This window comes from Colias philodice, chromosome 3 (assembly GCF_061535455.1).
Source record: "Colias philodice isolate Cphi_HAF_F1 chromosome 3, ilColPhil1 Martin Lab GWU primary, whole genome shotgun sequence".
Classification (NCBI taxonomy): Eukaryota; Metazoa; Arthropoda; class Insecta; order Lepidoptera; family Pieridae; genus Colias; species Colias philodice.
In genome coordinates this window covers 6,966,194-6,981,056 of record NC_143088.1, presented here as the reverse complement: position 1 = coordinate 6,981,056, position 14,863 = coordinate 6,966,194, and the positions used below count along the sequence as shown (strand labels likewise).

Sequence of the window (14,863 nt, the reverse complement as noted above, 5' to 3'; positions counted from 1 at the left end):
AGGCTAGATACAGACTTGCTCGCAAATATATTATTAATGTATAGTATAATATTGTTATTTCATTTGATTAAAATAAAATATTCAGTAAAATTCCTAAAATAAAAAAAGAATAGGTACATATTAAATATTTTAAATTAAGAAATAATTTATTAATAGGTACATAGGTACCTAGTTATCTTTTTATTTCTTATTTTTTGGTAATGAATGAGTTTTGATAAATTGTATCTTTTAGGTAATCGCTGCACTCTCCGAGCAGGTTGAATTTTTTTGGAAGATTTTAAAAATTATAGCGGGAACTATGCGAGTTTTTCGTTGAAAACGTGGGCGAAGCCGCGGGCGGAAAGCATATTTAACAAAATACATATTTAACAAAAACAATTTATGGATAGGTAGTAGAAAATATATCAATAATACGTAAATACTTACGTAATATGAGTTTTATAATCATTTAAATCAATATCGAACTATCATGTTATAATATAATATAATATATAATATAATAATATAATATAATACAGCTGATCAAATAATTAAAATAACCAAACTTTGAAGCTGTTCTTTATTCAATATGTTAATTTCAAACAAAGAATACATGAATTAAACAACAATACATCGCGTACCTAGGTAGGTACGCGTTCCATGTTGCATATTGGAGCAGCGTACAAGTTACGACGACCACAAAATTAATATTATAAGTAAGTAGTATTGTAAGGGTGTCTTCCGATATGCACTGCAACCACTGCACAGTGCTATCACTGTAGAAAAATTCGTTCCGTTATGGACTGCCAGTATACTGCCGCCTTGACTGCCGCAGTACCCTAGGGAAATTTATGACGTCATTAATCGCCGCCATATATTCTACTGTGAGCACTGGCGTTTTCGAGGTAAGGTACTCGCAGTACTTTGATCACGTGATCAGTCCACAAAGCAAGTAATAATTAATATGATCAGTCAAAACCACTCGAGTGCCTAACGTCTTATAAACAAAGCTATAGTATAATCAGAAAATTTTAAAGTTCTGTAATTAGTTTGGATTAATAAATAAAACAATGGAAGAATTGCAAAAATTAACTTTATTAGACTGTGTTGAAAATGTTCAATACGAGCTGAAAGTTCTTTTTTATTCTTTTTTATGAAAAAGTACTTACTTTTATTATATTATAAATTCAATTTACAATTAATATTAATTAAAATATTTTTAATTGGACAGTACTCCAAAACAGTTTATTTTTATGTTCTAGAAAACTTTAATACACTCATTTGAATGCTGCGTCAAAAAATGCGGCTGACAGTATACTGGATTGCGTTCCGTTTTAAATCGTAACCAGTATAACTGGCTATAAAGGAACGGCTTCACAGTATACTGAATTGACGTCACACCTTACAGTGGTCGCAACTCGCAGTGCATAACGGAATACACCCTAAGTAAGTATATATACGGGAATTTTCAAACTCAAACTCAAACATTTATTTATTCAATTAGACTTCTTCGAGAAGCACTTTTGAAACGTCAATACATATTTTTAACATTTACCACCGATTCGGAAAGCAGTATCTATGGAGAAGAATCGGCAAGAAACGTTGCTCTTTCAAATCATTTCAGTATAACAATTAAATTTTACAAAATATGTAAGTAACTGTACGTATATATTATCATAATATGCCAAAGAACTGTCCTGTGGTTTTTACGCGACAACCCTCCATGGGTTTTTATCTTCCATATATTCCTTAATGCTGTAATAGGCTCTCTGAACTAATACGTTTTTTACATAATTTTTAAATTATTTAGCACTACTAAACTCTTTAATACTATGAGGAATTCTGTTGTAAAAAAGTATACCTTGGCCCATAAATGAATTTTTAACTTTAGCTAACCGGTAAAATGGCATTTCAATTTTATTTCTGTTCCTTTCGATTATATAATCGAAAATTCTAGAGAACTTTAAATTATTCCATTTCTTTCATAAAACATATCATATGTATTTTTTTTATTGCAAATTTTTATGCATTAACCTATCATTTAGTGTGTATTTTTTATTTTTTTTAACTCTGTTGTAAGAACTAGAAATTCGACGCCATATACGCATAAAATTTCATCAAAGTAAGGCTATTTTAACTTAGATTTTCTTTGAATTTTTCAATAAAAGTACTTAAATTGCCTCAAACATATTTTAGGATGTCTCAGTGTCTTTACTGTTGTATATTTTATAAGAAAACTTCTACTATTAAATTCCGTGTAAAATACAAAGACACGAACGTCCCGCATGGAAAAAATTGAAACACGCCTCAGGTTATTGGCTATTAAACAAACTGGACAATGAATATCAATAAATTGTCTCGAACGCATTTTAGATATTGAATGAATCTTTAATTTAAGATATCATCACACATTGTTACTAATTTAGTTTTGTTAAACGAGCTTCTATACCAATACCAATGAAATAACCGATTTTTACTAAATTCATAAATATGGACGTATACACTGTACATATATACCAAAATATTAATTTTTACAATTTTTGTTTGTCTGTCTGTCAGACTGTTTGTTCCGGCTCATCTCAGAAACGGCTTAAACGATTTTGACGGGACTTTCACTGACAGATAGCTGTTGTTATAAGTAGTGACTTTTTTTTAGCCAGTACCTACCTATTTAATTAATAATAAAACCGCGGCGCGGCCGCCGGCGAAATTCCACGGTTTACCTGACGCGATTAGAATAATAAATATCTACTTCTGTTTGCGGGGAAACTGCTTACGTGTAATTGGATCACGGATGCTATCCGTTATGTTGTGTATTGTTTCATGTGATCTAATTGGTTTTTCATTTTAACGAGCAATTTATGAAATAACAATATGTACTTACTTATTTATTATTTCATTAATTTCATATTCTTGCTTAGAGCATTAGATTGTCGATTGCAAAGATAATATTATAAAACTAGCTGCTCCGCGCGGTTTCACCCCCGTGGCTCCACTCCTGTTGCCCGTAGCGTGATGAAATATAGCCTATAACCTTCCTCGATAAATGGGCTATCTAACACCGAAAGAATTTTTCAAATCGGACCAGTAGTTCCCGAGATTAGTGCGTTCAAACAAACAAACAAACAAACAAACAAACAAACAAACTTTTCAGCTTTATAATATTAGTATAGATATAAATTACCTATAAGGATTAAGGTTACATTATAGTAACTTGGGCTTTTTGTTATACCTATACCGATACTGATATTCCCACAGGAACACCAGGATTAAAAGGAAAATCTCATTTAATCGCGCGCGGGTGACACAGCGGAGCGCTGCTAGTATTTTTTTTATAAAATGGGATAGTAGATGACAGTGAGTTTGCCGTGGGCAGGCTTCCTGTTGGTGCAAATAATAATAGTATGTATAACGTAGGTATATTGAATATGATACCTAGTGAAAGGGCATATTGCACTGTTCCTTTGTTCATAGCCTAAAGGAAATGTTGCAAAACTGGTATTTGACCTTCTACCCAGCTTATGACAAAACCTTCGTCTGTGCTTTTATATATTTCCTAACTTGACAATTCTCATTAATAAGTACGGTCTGTACTCAATCATTGATATGCATATAAATCATAATGCCGAGTATTTTAATGTATCTACGCTATGGTCATGTAGGAACTGAAGCTGTGGCCTGTGGTAGACACCAGTTTATACCTCAGTTTATTTTATCTTAAAATTATTATTAGACAAGACGTATGCTCTATGTTGTAACATAAATGTGTGCTAATATGATGTTATTTGACATCTGACGAAACAGGTTTCATCTTCAACGAAGATGAAATCGAAAGTTCATCAGTTGACATTTATCGATCGTCTATAGGAGGTAAATCTCATGTTGTAGGCAAACATAACCGAATAAAGTTATACGTACCTTATAAATTATTTAAAATGTAATGAAAATATTAATGAAATTTTATTTTTCTCCCTTTGAGTAGCGGTAGCTGCTATGTGCTTTGAGTTAGGTAAAACGCAGACAAGTCATCCAGAATTTGACGGTATTTTTAAATGAATCGAAGTATAATTTAATAGATACGTAGTATATTATTATTAGTCTGTGATAATAGTATAATAAGATAAAAATGGGGTAATTAAAATATTACACAGATAAAAACTTAAATCACTAGGATAACACAACACAGAATAAATCAAAGTCGTGTTCCACCGACTGTGTGCTGGTGTGTAGTGTGTACAGACACAGACCGTGGAAGGCGACTTTTTGAATCTAAGCATACAGATTACAGATGCTGAGATTTTTCCTTTCTAATAATTAAAATTACCTACACAAAAGATTTTGATGGGTCTTTTTTAATAGATAAACTTAGTATTATAAGCATAGTTAGTTAAGTTTTCTACAAAGCGTACGAAGCCACGCGCATATAGTTTATAATAATAAATTGAAGAAAAAAATGTTAATGGCGTGACTGATGAACCAATTTTATATAAAGCATAATATTAAGTAGGATAATATTATATGGCTTTATTAACATGATCATATGAAATACATACCTATTTAAGATAGGTAGGTAGGTACCTGTACGTAATACAAGATGGCACGCCAAGGTTACTTTCGAATTGTTAATATTAGTACAATATGTATGGATGTTTAAAGTTATAGAGGTAGAAAAAACAAGTAAAAGTCAAGATTCAAGGTGATCGAGTGTTAATGCTTGCCATCCGTCTCCAATAATAATTTTATGGTCGACAAGTAACAATTTATAATTCGTTCTGTCTACTGTGATATATATTTGTTTAATAGGGTAGGTAATTACTAATAACTTACATTCTTATTAAACTGGTACGCGTATTTACAAACGGGGAATAATAAAACGAGCGACTGAAAATAAAGTGAGCGACTGATTATGAGATACTGATTTAATAACTTGAGCGGTATGAATTTGAGTAATCGACAAATAAACTAAACAAGCAACGAATATTAGTTGATAATAAAATACAGATTGAGCGTACTAAAGGAGGATTGTGATTAATCCATTTGATATATTAGAATTCTAACTGTGTGATTACATTACTATATGAGCGACTAAATTACTAGTTGAGCGAATAGATTACTAAGTGACCGACTAAATTAAGCTCATCTAGAGCGACTAAAAACACTAGAATAAATTGTTCAAATAGTTATTTGATAAAACTTTCAAAAACAAATTGAACTGATAGTACCTACTCTGTCCATTATAGTATTTTTCAAAGTGATTTTTCTATTCGAAATACCTCGATTAAGATAAAATGCCACTCAGTATAAATAAATCATATGCCAAATAATGAATATAATACAAGACGTAATTTTGTCACTCAAACAGTTAATATTAGGTCGCTCAAATATTATGAAGCTGCTCATTTTGTTTTTTATGTAACGCAAATTAATGTTTGTTAGTTGCTGATCTGTTAATTTTTCATCGCTCGCAGTCAGTCGCAATTCTGTTACCCCAATTAATTATTTTTGATAACTAAAAGTTAATTTACAGTCACTCGTTTAAATACTACCCTTTACAAACTATACATAGCCAGAACGCAACCATAGGAAACTGCTCGTGTATACTTTGTAATGCTGTTTTTAAGTTTGTTATTACAAAATATACACGAAGTTTGCGTACTGATCGTGTATACTTTGTAACGCGGATGCTTGCTTCTTCGTTCCAAACTATACACGACCAGTACGCAAAATATAACTAAATACCTATACCTACTACACCACTTACGCTTGAGCGAAATAATAAATAGGCGTAGGCAATCAAAGACTTGTAAAGCTATATATCTATCTACTTTTATTCTTCTTGATTGATTCAGTAAAATATGGAATAAAAATACATATTATTAGGTGAGCTTAGAAAAATAAATAGGTAACAGATATAAGGGTTACCTATGGGTTAGGTTAGGTTCGTGTTTTTTTTAACTACACAAAAATAGCCGTCGCCTCGCAACCGTCTTCTTCTGGACTTATTAGATTCTTACATTTTAGCACTATTGCCAATTGTAAGTCGTGCAGTATAGTCGGGAACGAAGACACAAGCATTCTCGATACAAAAAATATACGATCAGTACGCAACATTACATACACAATACACATGCATTTTAATAATAGATTTCAAAACAGCAATACAATAATATAAGCGCGAACAATGGAAAGACGCCGCGCTTACTCCGAAACATACACGATTAGTCCGCATGCGTACTGGCGCTGTATATTTTGGAGCGCTATTCTTACTTTTACTTCACTACAAAGTATACGCGAGTACTTGCGTACTGCTGTTGTATAGATTGGAAGAACTTTGTGAAAAAGTTATTTCCAAACTATACGTGATTAGTTTCACACCGTTGCGTACTGGCCTTGTATAGTTTGGAAAGACGCAACTGGTACCTAGTTGCGCAAAAATATTATATAATAATTGTCTTAGAATAAGATTGACCATGCGAGATATTCTTTCTTTTAAGCTTACCAAAAACGGTCCGAACGAGAGATCTCTCAACGGTAAATCACAGTTCACAGATAACGATAGTTATATAATATGAAATAATATTATAAACTTGTAGAAATTGTAGTTAGGGTGATCATGAATTTTGATTGACTTTGCACTTATCACTATCTCACGAATTATGTAGGTATCGGTATTTTTTTTAATTTAAAACTTAAAAGCGAAACTCTAGCGGCTAGCACGTAAGAGATTATAAGGCTACATTACGATAAAAACTGTATTATTCAGCTATGTATGAAAATTATACGGTGTTAACAATTTTACATATAAAAAATGTACTAGTTCAGAGAGCGTACTACAGTATTCAGGAATATATGGACGATAAAAACCCATGGAGGGTTATCGCGAAAAACCACAGGACAGTTCTTTGGCATGTTATTATAATATATGATGTTACATATGTATTTTGTAAAATTGTAAAACTGACATGATTTAAAAGAGCAACTATGGAGTTTCTTGCCGGTTCTTCTCCGTAGATACTGCTTTCCGAATCGGTGGTAAATTTTAAAATATGTAATGACGTTTCAAAAGTGCTTCTATAAGAAGTCTAATTGAATGAATAAATGTTTGAGTTTGAGTTTACGGTAACATATACTGTATACACTATGTTTTAGTTTATGTTTGCATACATTAAATTAAATAGCGTATCACCAATATAATGTGTACAAGACATTTACTCGCTCGCTTTTCAAGTAAGTTGTCCTTATTTTGGTAAGCCATGGTCACCTAATTAGAAAGAGACAAGTTGGAAATAAAAACGCTCTCAGACCGTTTTTTGCGCCACGGTGCACACTGCACAGTCTAGTTAGTAGACTTGCTCTGTGGTTAGTAGTCTCACATCGCCGCGGGACTTCTTTCGTGGCGGCTTCTCTTGTAACTTGTATATTTTGTAATCTGTGCATTTGATAAACTGGCGGTGACAACTGACAGCTAGATACGCAATTGTGATTTGAGAATTGAGGATGGCTCATGGCAATTGCCATTTTGTTGAAACTTGAAACTCCTGTCTCCTGTTTGCTCATATCTAATCAGCGTAATAAAGAAGGCTTTACAGTCAATTTAAACATTAATACATTATCAATTTAACATTTACTCTATTGTAACCATGAGTAGCAAGAATAGTAATTATAATGAGGATTTGTTTGAATACATTAAAGTCAGTGAAGACGAGGATGACTCCAACGCCGTTGAAATACCGTGCGAGTTAAACGGGACTTTGTTATTATCAACATTAGTCGCTCAATTTCCAGGCGCTTGCGGACTGAAATATCGCCATCATGAAAGCAAATGCATTCGGGGAATTCGGCTCAGCGAAGGAAAGCTTCATCCACCTACAGAAGCAGGATGGGGAAAGCATCTTTATATTTGTGTATTTCCCAAAGAAAATAAACGAAAGATGGAAGACGTGTCCCCCGAAAATTCTGCGGCTAAAACTAAGCGTTTAGAAAAAAAACTCATATGTTCTGACTTAATATGTCTCGGATTACCTTGGAAATCTACTGAAGAATCTATTAAACAATATTTTGAACAGTTTGGAGAAGTTGTAATGGTTCAATTGAAGAAAGATAAAAACGGAGCGTTCAAAGGTTTTGGTTTTATTAGATTTGCAACTTACGCCTCACAAATGAGAGCATTGGCTCAGAGACACAATATTGATGGTAGATGGGTTGATGTACGTATACCTAATTCAAAAGAAGGAGTGGTTCCACAAATGCCTTGTAAAGTATTTGTTGGCAGATGTACTGAAGATATGACAGCTGATGATCTTAGAGAATATTTTTCAAAATTTGGAGAAGTTACTGATGTATTTGTTCCGCGTCCATTTAGAGCATTTGGCTTTGTAACATTCTTGGATCCTGAAGTAGCACAAAGTTTGTGTGGAGAGGATCACGTTATTAAAGGTGCCTCAGTTTCAGTCTCAAGCGCTGCACCAAAAATTAAAAGCAAAAATAATCCAAATTGGAAGGATGACTCTTATGGCTCTAGCAATTGGGAAGGAAGTCGCTCAGGACCCAGCAGTGGATCAAGCAACACTGGTGGAGGTAGCACTATTGATTCTTTAAACATGCAGAACTTGGGAATCAACCCAAATGGTGGTGGACCACCAGCTAATTTTAATCTACCTATAAGTCTTGTTGCTGCTGCACTGAATCAGGCAGGGTGGGGAGGATTTTTAGGAGGTCCTAACAATTCAGGACCTAATAATTGGGGACAAAATGGTCCACCCCAAAGTGGTAATACAGGCAAAAATTGGAATAACAATGCAAACTGGAATCAAAATGGACCCCCACCAGCATGGAACCAAGGTAACAATCCTAATTGGAATAGCAACAAAAATGGTAACTGGAACCAAGGCAATTGGTCAAATGGTCAAGGTTGGGGAGGTAATGGCTCAGGTCCCTCTGGATCTAACAGCGGCTGGAACAATAAGCCCCAGACGTGAGGTGAGACATCACTAGTAAAATCTCATGACTACTTTAGCTGAAGCAAAGGCATTATTTATAAGTTAAAATTATTTTTTGTTAGCTATGAATTTATACTTCTAGTGATATAATTATTATCACTTTGTGGTAAAAAAAATATTTTAAAGTAAGTAAGTAATTTTGTAGTGTGTAGTGGTAAGTTTGACCCAAAATTGTGCGTACATTGTGAAGTTGTGTGATGAGAGAGAAAAATAAAGGATGTGTACTATGAGATGGATGTTTTACTTATTTGACTGACATATTTTTGCATCAGAGAAGTATGTTTGACTATTTATAAAATTCTTTTGGAAAGGCTTATTTATTCTGGACTATTTATGAAGGAATACTTGAGTGTGAGTGTAGTCTAGAAGAGAACGGTAGAACATGGAGAAGATGCCTTGGTGTTTGGATGTGTGCAATCATCATGAAGATCAAAATGGTACAAAATCTAAGCAGCTAATTTGATGTGGTGAGTGTGTTGTTTTGGTATGATACTGAATGTTTATACTAGTATGAATTGATAGTCAATCTTTATAATGAACATAATAATTTAGTCACATGTTTCTTTTGAGGATCAATTCTTGTGAGTGATAAACTTTCTATAATTAAACAAACTTGACCTGTAACAGTGAATTCAAGATTTAAATTATATGGGTATTTAAACATAAAAAGTAAAAACCCTTAAACATAGAAAAATGATGATGCATGCAAAAGTACAATGTGTGTATATTTATGAAGCAATTATGTAAACAAAGTTAGTGTGACTCAATTTTTTGATTTGAATATTATTTAAAATAATTTATTTTCAGGATTCGGATTATACATAGTGGAAATCCCTTGTTAAAATAATCTTACAGCTGACATATTATTATGAAAATGTGCAAGGTAAATATTTAATTATTTTTTTTCACTATTTAACAGATTAGACCGGGAGATACTGACACAAAATTTCGAGTCATTTGTAACAGGATGGCGATTTATTTATTTATTTATTTCATTAAGGATCACCAACATGACATACACTGATACATAGATAAAAGCATTTAAGTAATAACAATCGTAGACATAGTGCTGTCACAATTATAGGCAACCACCACTAACAATTAATATAACATTAAATCAAAGACACACAGTCTGCAGCTAGCTGCAGATTAGGTAAAAAGTATACATATACATAATACATAAATCCAATTTTGACGGCAAAATAATCAATTAATTAATGTTAAAATAAAACTACATTTGATCAACTGGGTTTTGGTAAAGGTTCAATCGAGAGCAATTCCTTTTTAAATTTATGTACAGTGTTTGAGAAAATGTCAATAGTCTTGTTATTGCCAGAAACTATATTATTATATTCTTTGGTAAGGCGAGAAATGCCTGAATAATGGCCTAGATTACTTTTGTGGAATTTTGTATGGAACGGCATATTATTAGAATGTCTAGGCAATCTGACTGGAACTTTAAAATTAAGCTGAGATACCAATGACACACAATCGATTGAACCATTCACCAATTTATGTAAAAAGACCTGATCCAAAACCTTCCTCCTCTGATAAAGTGTTCGAATTTTAAAATAATCAAGACGTTCTGAGTAACTGCGAATTTTTTTGGCTACGTTGCAACTATACGCAAGATGCCACAAAATTATCTTTTTTGAATGCGTTCAATATTGTTAATATGAATATTGTATTTTGGATTCCATATTACGCTGCAATATTCTAATTTGCTTCTAACAAGGGCATTAAAGAGGGTAATTTTTGTGAGAGGGTTCCTAAAATTTTTACAAGTTCTCAGTAAAAAACCTAATAATTTGAAACCGCTATTAATTATATGGTTGAAGTGAGCGTGAAAACTAAGTTTTGCATCGAAATAAACACCTAAGTCTTTTATTTTGTCTACTGTTGCTAAGATATGATTATTAATCTGATAACTAGGTGCAATAATACCTCTACTTCTATGTCTGCTAAATCGTATATGGTAACATTTTTCTGAGTTAAGTTTCATTTTATTGATTTTACACCATTCTGCCAAAGAATTTATGTCATTTTGGAGAAGAGTACTATCAGTGGTTGATTTAATTGTTCTCAGAATTTTAAGGTCATCTGCAAATAAAAATATTTTTGAGTGCTTTAAGTTAAGTGGGAGGTCATTTATGAATATATTAAATAAAATGGGACCTAAGTGCGACCCTTGTGGAACTCCGGATTTAGTTGAAAAGGGCTCAGAGGCAAAACCGTTTACCACTACTCTAGAATAGCGACCCAAAAGATAACTCGAAAACCATCCCAACAGACTACCGCCAATACCAATGTTGTGTAACTTTTGGATCAATATATTGTGATCAACTTTATCGAATGCCTTGCAGAAGTCTGTGTATATGACGTCAACACAAGTATGCGCTTCAACAGCCTCTACAAGACATTCGAGATAAAGTAGAAGATTTGTGCTGGTGGATCTATTTTTTGTGAAACCATGCTGAAACTTACTGACTGATTGTTTGATATGAGAAGTGATAATTGGGCAGATGAGACTTTCAAATACCTTACCGAAAACAGATAGGATTGATATAGGTCGGTAATTGTTGATCAAATTCGCGTCGCCTGTTTTAGGAATTGGAACTATGATCGACTCCTTCCAAGCTGATGGAAAAATACTTTGTTTGAGTGATAAATTATATATAACGGTTAATGGATAACATAATTCCTTAGCACATTTTTTGGCAAATACATGTGGTATTGCATCTGAACCGGCTCCTTTTTTATGGTCTAGTCTCTTTAATGCTTTGAATACCAAATCTTGATTGATAGTTAATGAGTGTAGATAAGAAGTAGCGTTGTGGGTCATTGAGCTCATATCACCATTATGTTGTGAGCTAGTCTCATATACCGAAGAAAAATAGTCGGCGAACATATTGCAAATTTGTGTTCCATCCGTTGCCGAGCTATTACCTAACTTCATAGGAGTAGGATATGTTCCAGAGTTTGATCTTTTATTTTTCACATACGACCACAATAATTTTGGATTTGATTTTATAGAAGATTCCAAATTAGATAAATAGGTAGAATAACACGAGGATATGAGTTTAGTACAATCTTTTTTAAGAGTTTCGATTCTACAGGGTTCTTAGTACGCAATGACAAAAAGAAAAACGATGGTGTGAACGCTGGTACCGGCGGCTTAGTCGCGTGGGCGTTAGTCGAACTCGTCGGAAAAATAGCGAAAGTCAAACGATATGTAACACAAAAATTTTAGAATTTACCGATAGCCCATAAAAAAGAAGTAGGCGGTAGTGTCATGCCATACTTTTCCGGTGTGACTTACAGCCCGCCATACCGACGCGAATGTGTTGATTTAAATAAAACAATTATTCAACCATTTGTATCAGGCTAACTTTTGCACAGGTAACCATCGTCGTGCAGCCATTTACGAAAATCGCCATGCCATACTTTTCGGACGATTCCAAATGGTCGCCATACCGCCGAAAATCTGCAAAAAAATTTTATTTCGCCAAACTTTTTGTACCAGTATTGCATTTGGATTTTTAGAGAGTATTTGATAAAATGTGACCATTATTATATTTGCCATACTTCTAGTAGGGGGAAAAAGTGCTGTCATACTTGAAAAATAAATTTATTATTAATTTATATAAGTGAAGATTTCCAACACCTAGATCTTTGAAATTTTGCATTTATATTCGTTGATCCTCAAACTTACAGGAAAAATAAGTGCCATACTGTTACAAATCGTTTGACTTTCGCTATTTTCCGACGAGTTCGACTAACGCCCACGCGACTAAGCCGCCGGTACCAGCGTTCACACCATCGTTTTTCTTTTTGTCATTGCGTACTAAGAACCCTGTAGAACCGCCATCCTGTTACAAATGACTCGAAATTTTGTGTCAGTATCTCCCGGTCTAGATAGGCTTGTTTGACCAAAAATAGTTAATAGATATTATGTTACAGTCAATACTCATTGCTGATCAAAGCGGCTTTTGACTGCAATTAATATTAGTCAAAAGTTTTTAATCACTGAAAAAAAAAGAATTAATAATATATATTTTTTTCAGCTGTAATTTGACAATACACAATTAACATGCAACCAGGTTGTTGTATACTCTATGTAGTTTATTTCTGTTTGAATGGGAAAAGCCCTTAAGATTCTTCTGGCACTTGTCGGTTGCTGCCTCGGCACATTCGCTCAGCTCCTGCTTGCTGTTTCCTAGTATTATTTGTCTTTGTAACAGACAATTTATTATTTATGATATAGAATATGTATGCTTTTTCGATGGAACTGGGAAAAGGTTACTAACATTAATCTTAAGATATAACTGATATTGTAATATTTAATAATTATATAAAAAAAGATAATCTGATTAATATTTAATTTTAGATACGATGTACGTCCCACGCAGCTTGGAGGAAGAACATTGGCTGCTGAAGCGAAATAAAAATCTGAAAATTATATTATTACTATAAACATGTTCTATCTAACCAGCAATTTTATTATCATCATGATCACTTTAGAAGAATCTAGTTGGTTGAAGTGAAATTCATTATGACAATTTTAGATTCGCTCAAGTAATGGTTACCGCATACGACGCGCTTCAAAAAAGTGGGATGGGTCTTTTGTTGCAAAATTGATGTTACAAAAACTTTTTTTCTATACTATATAGCGATAGCGATACCTACCTCTCTATCCATGTAACTTTAGCCCTCTCAATTTATGTTTTATTTTATTTAAAACTGGGTGTATTTATTCCTGAAGCAAGTAGAAACCTAGGATACCACTAAAAACGCATAAACATCAAAATAAATTTTATAATTTGGATTTTATGAGCAAAGAAACCTGTAGTCTTACTTTGCTTTGATACTGATCTTCATTTTCCAGTATGTTTTTGAACAGCGTTTCCCATAATATGCCGTGTACAATTATATCCGTTATGCGTACCGACTTACGATCAAAGACGTTATACGGTATAACTTATACCTACTACTTACTAGACTGCGTCTTGGCGCAAAAACGGGTCAGAGTGAGAGCATCAACAAAATAAGGGACAAATTTCTTGAAAAGCGAGCGGGTAAATGTCCAATACATATTATATTGATGATATGCTACCTAATTTAATGTATGTAAAAGTAACTAAAACATAGTGCACGTATATTGTACCGCAAAAGTGTAAACACCGTAAGGCCGCCTTTCCATCTGCAAGAAAACTTCCGCAAGAAATGTCCGACAGTCTGTCTGACAGCAGCTTGCAAGTCTACGGGCGAGGCCACAACACTACGTTGCGGCGTCGCGTCGCAAAAATAACATCGCACAGCAATGCGATGCGATGTCGCAACGCAAAAATTTCATCGGATACGACATCGAACGAAAAGACGCTAACCAATGTTTCAGTTTCTAGTGAGACATGGATTTACATAGATTATATATATTTACGATAGATTACGATAGATTTTTACGACGCGACGCCGCAACGCAGTGTTCTGGTCTCGCCCTACTTGCAGGTGGAAACGCGGCCTTAAAGGGCTGATAGACGTACGAGCAAATACGCGAACTTGTGGCTCGACGACCTTTTTCGCTTGTGTGTCACCCCAAGTACACGTACTTAAAAGCCGTCGAGTAAGTTCGTTGACGATCCAACATATTTGAAATTTTGCTCGCAACCCGCCTTCACTCGCACGTGTATCACCGGCATTATCGTAGCCTTATCTCTTACGAGCTCGAGGATTTCGGATTTCGAATTCTTAAATACCTATTTTTTACCCATTCATAATTCGTGAGATGGTGCAAAGTCAAACAAAATGCATAGTCACCATAACTACCATTTCTACAAACATCAATGATTATTAAACAAAGTGCCAGTCTTTCTTTTGTTGAAATAGCC

At 33.8% G+C, this 14,863-nt stretch overlaps 1 pseudogene across 1 annotated transcript; it reads left to right on the top strand.

Moving 5' to 3' along the window:
* Positions 1-7,464: 7,464 nt before the first annotated feature.
* On the top strand, positions 7,465-14,047 carry LOC149489733 (TAR DNA-binding protein 43 pseudogene; annotated as a pseudogene). The gene is made up of 2 exons (XR_016318318.1): positions 7,465-9,861; positions 13,366-14,047. The product of XR_016318318.1 is annotated as a TAR DNA-binding protein 43 pseudogene (transcript).
* Positions 14,048-14,863: the final 816 nt, after the last annotated feature.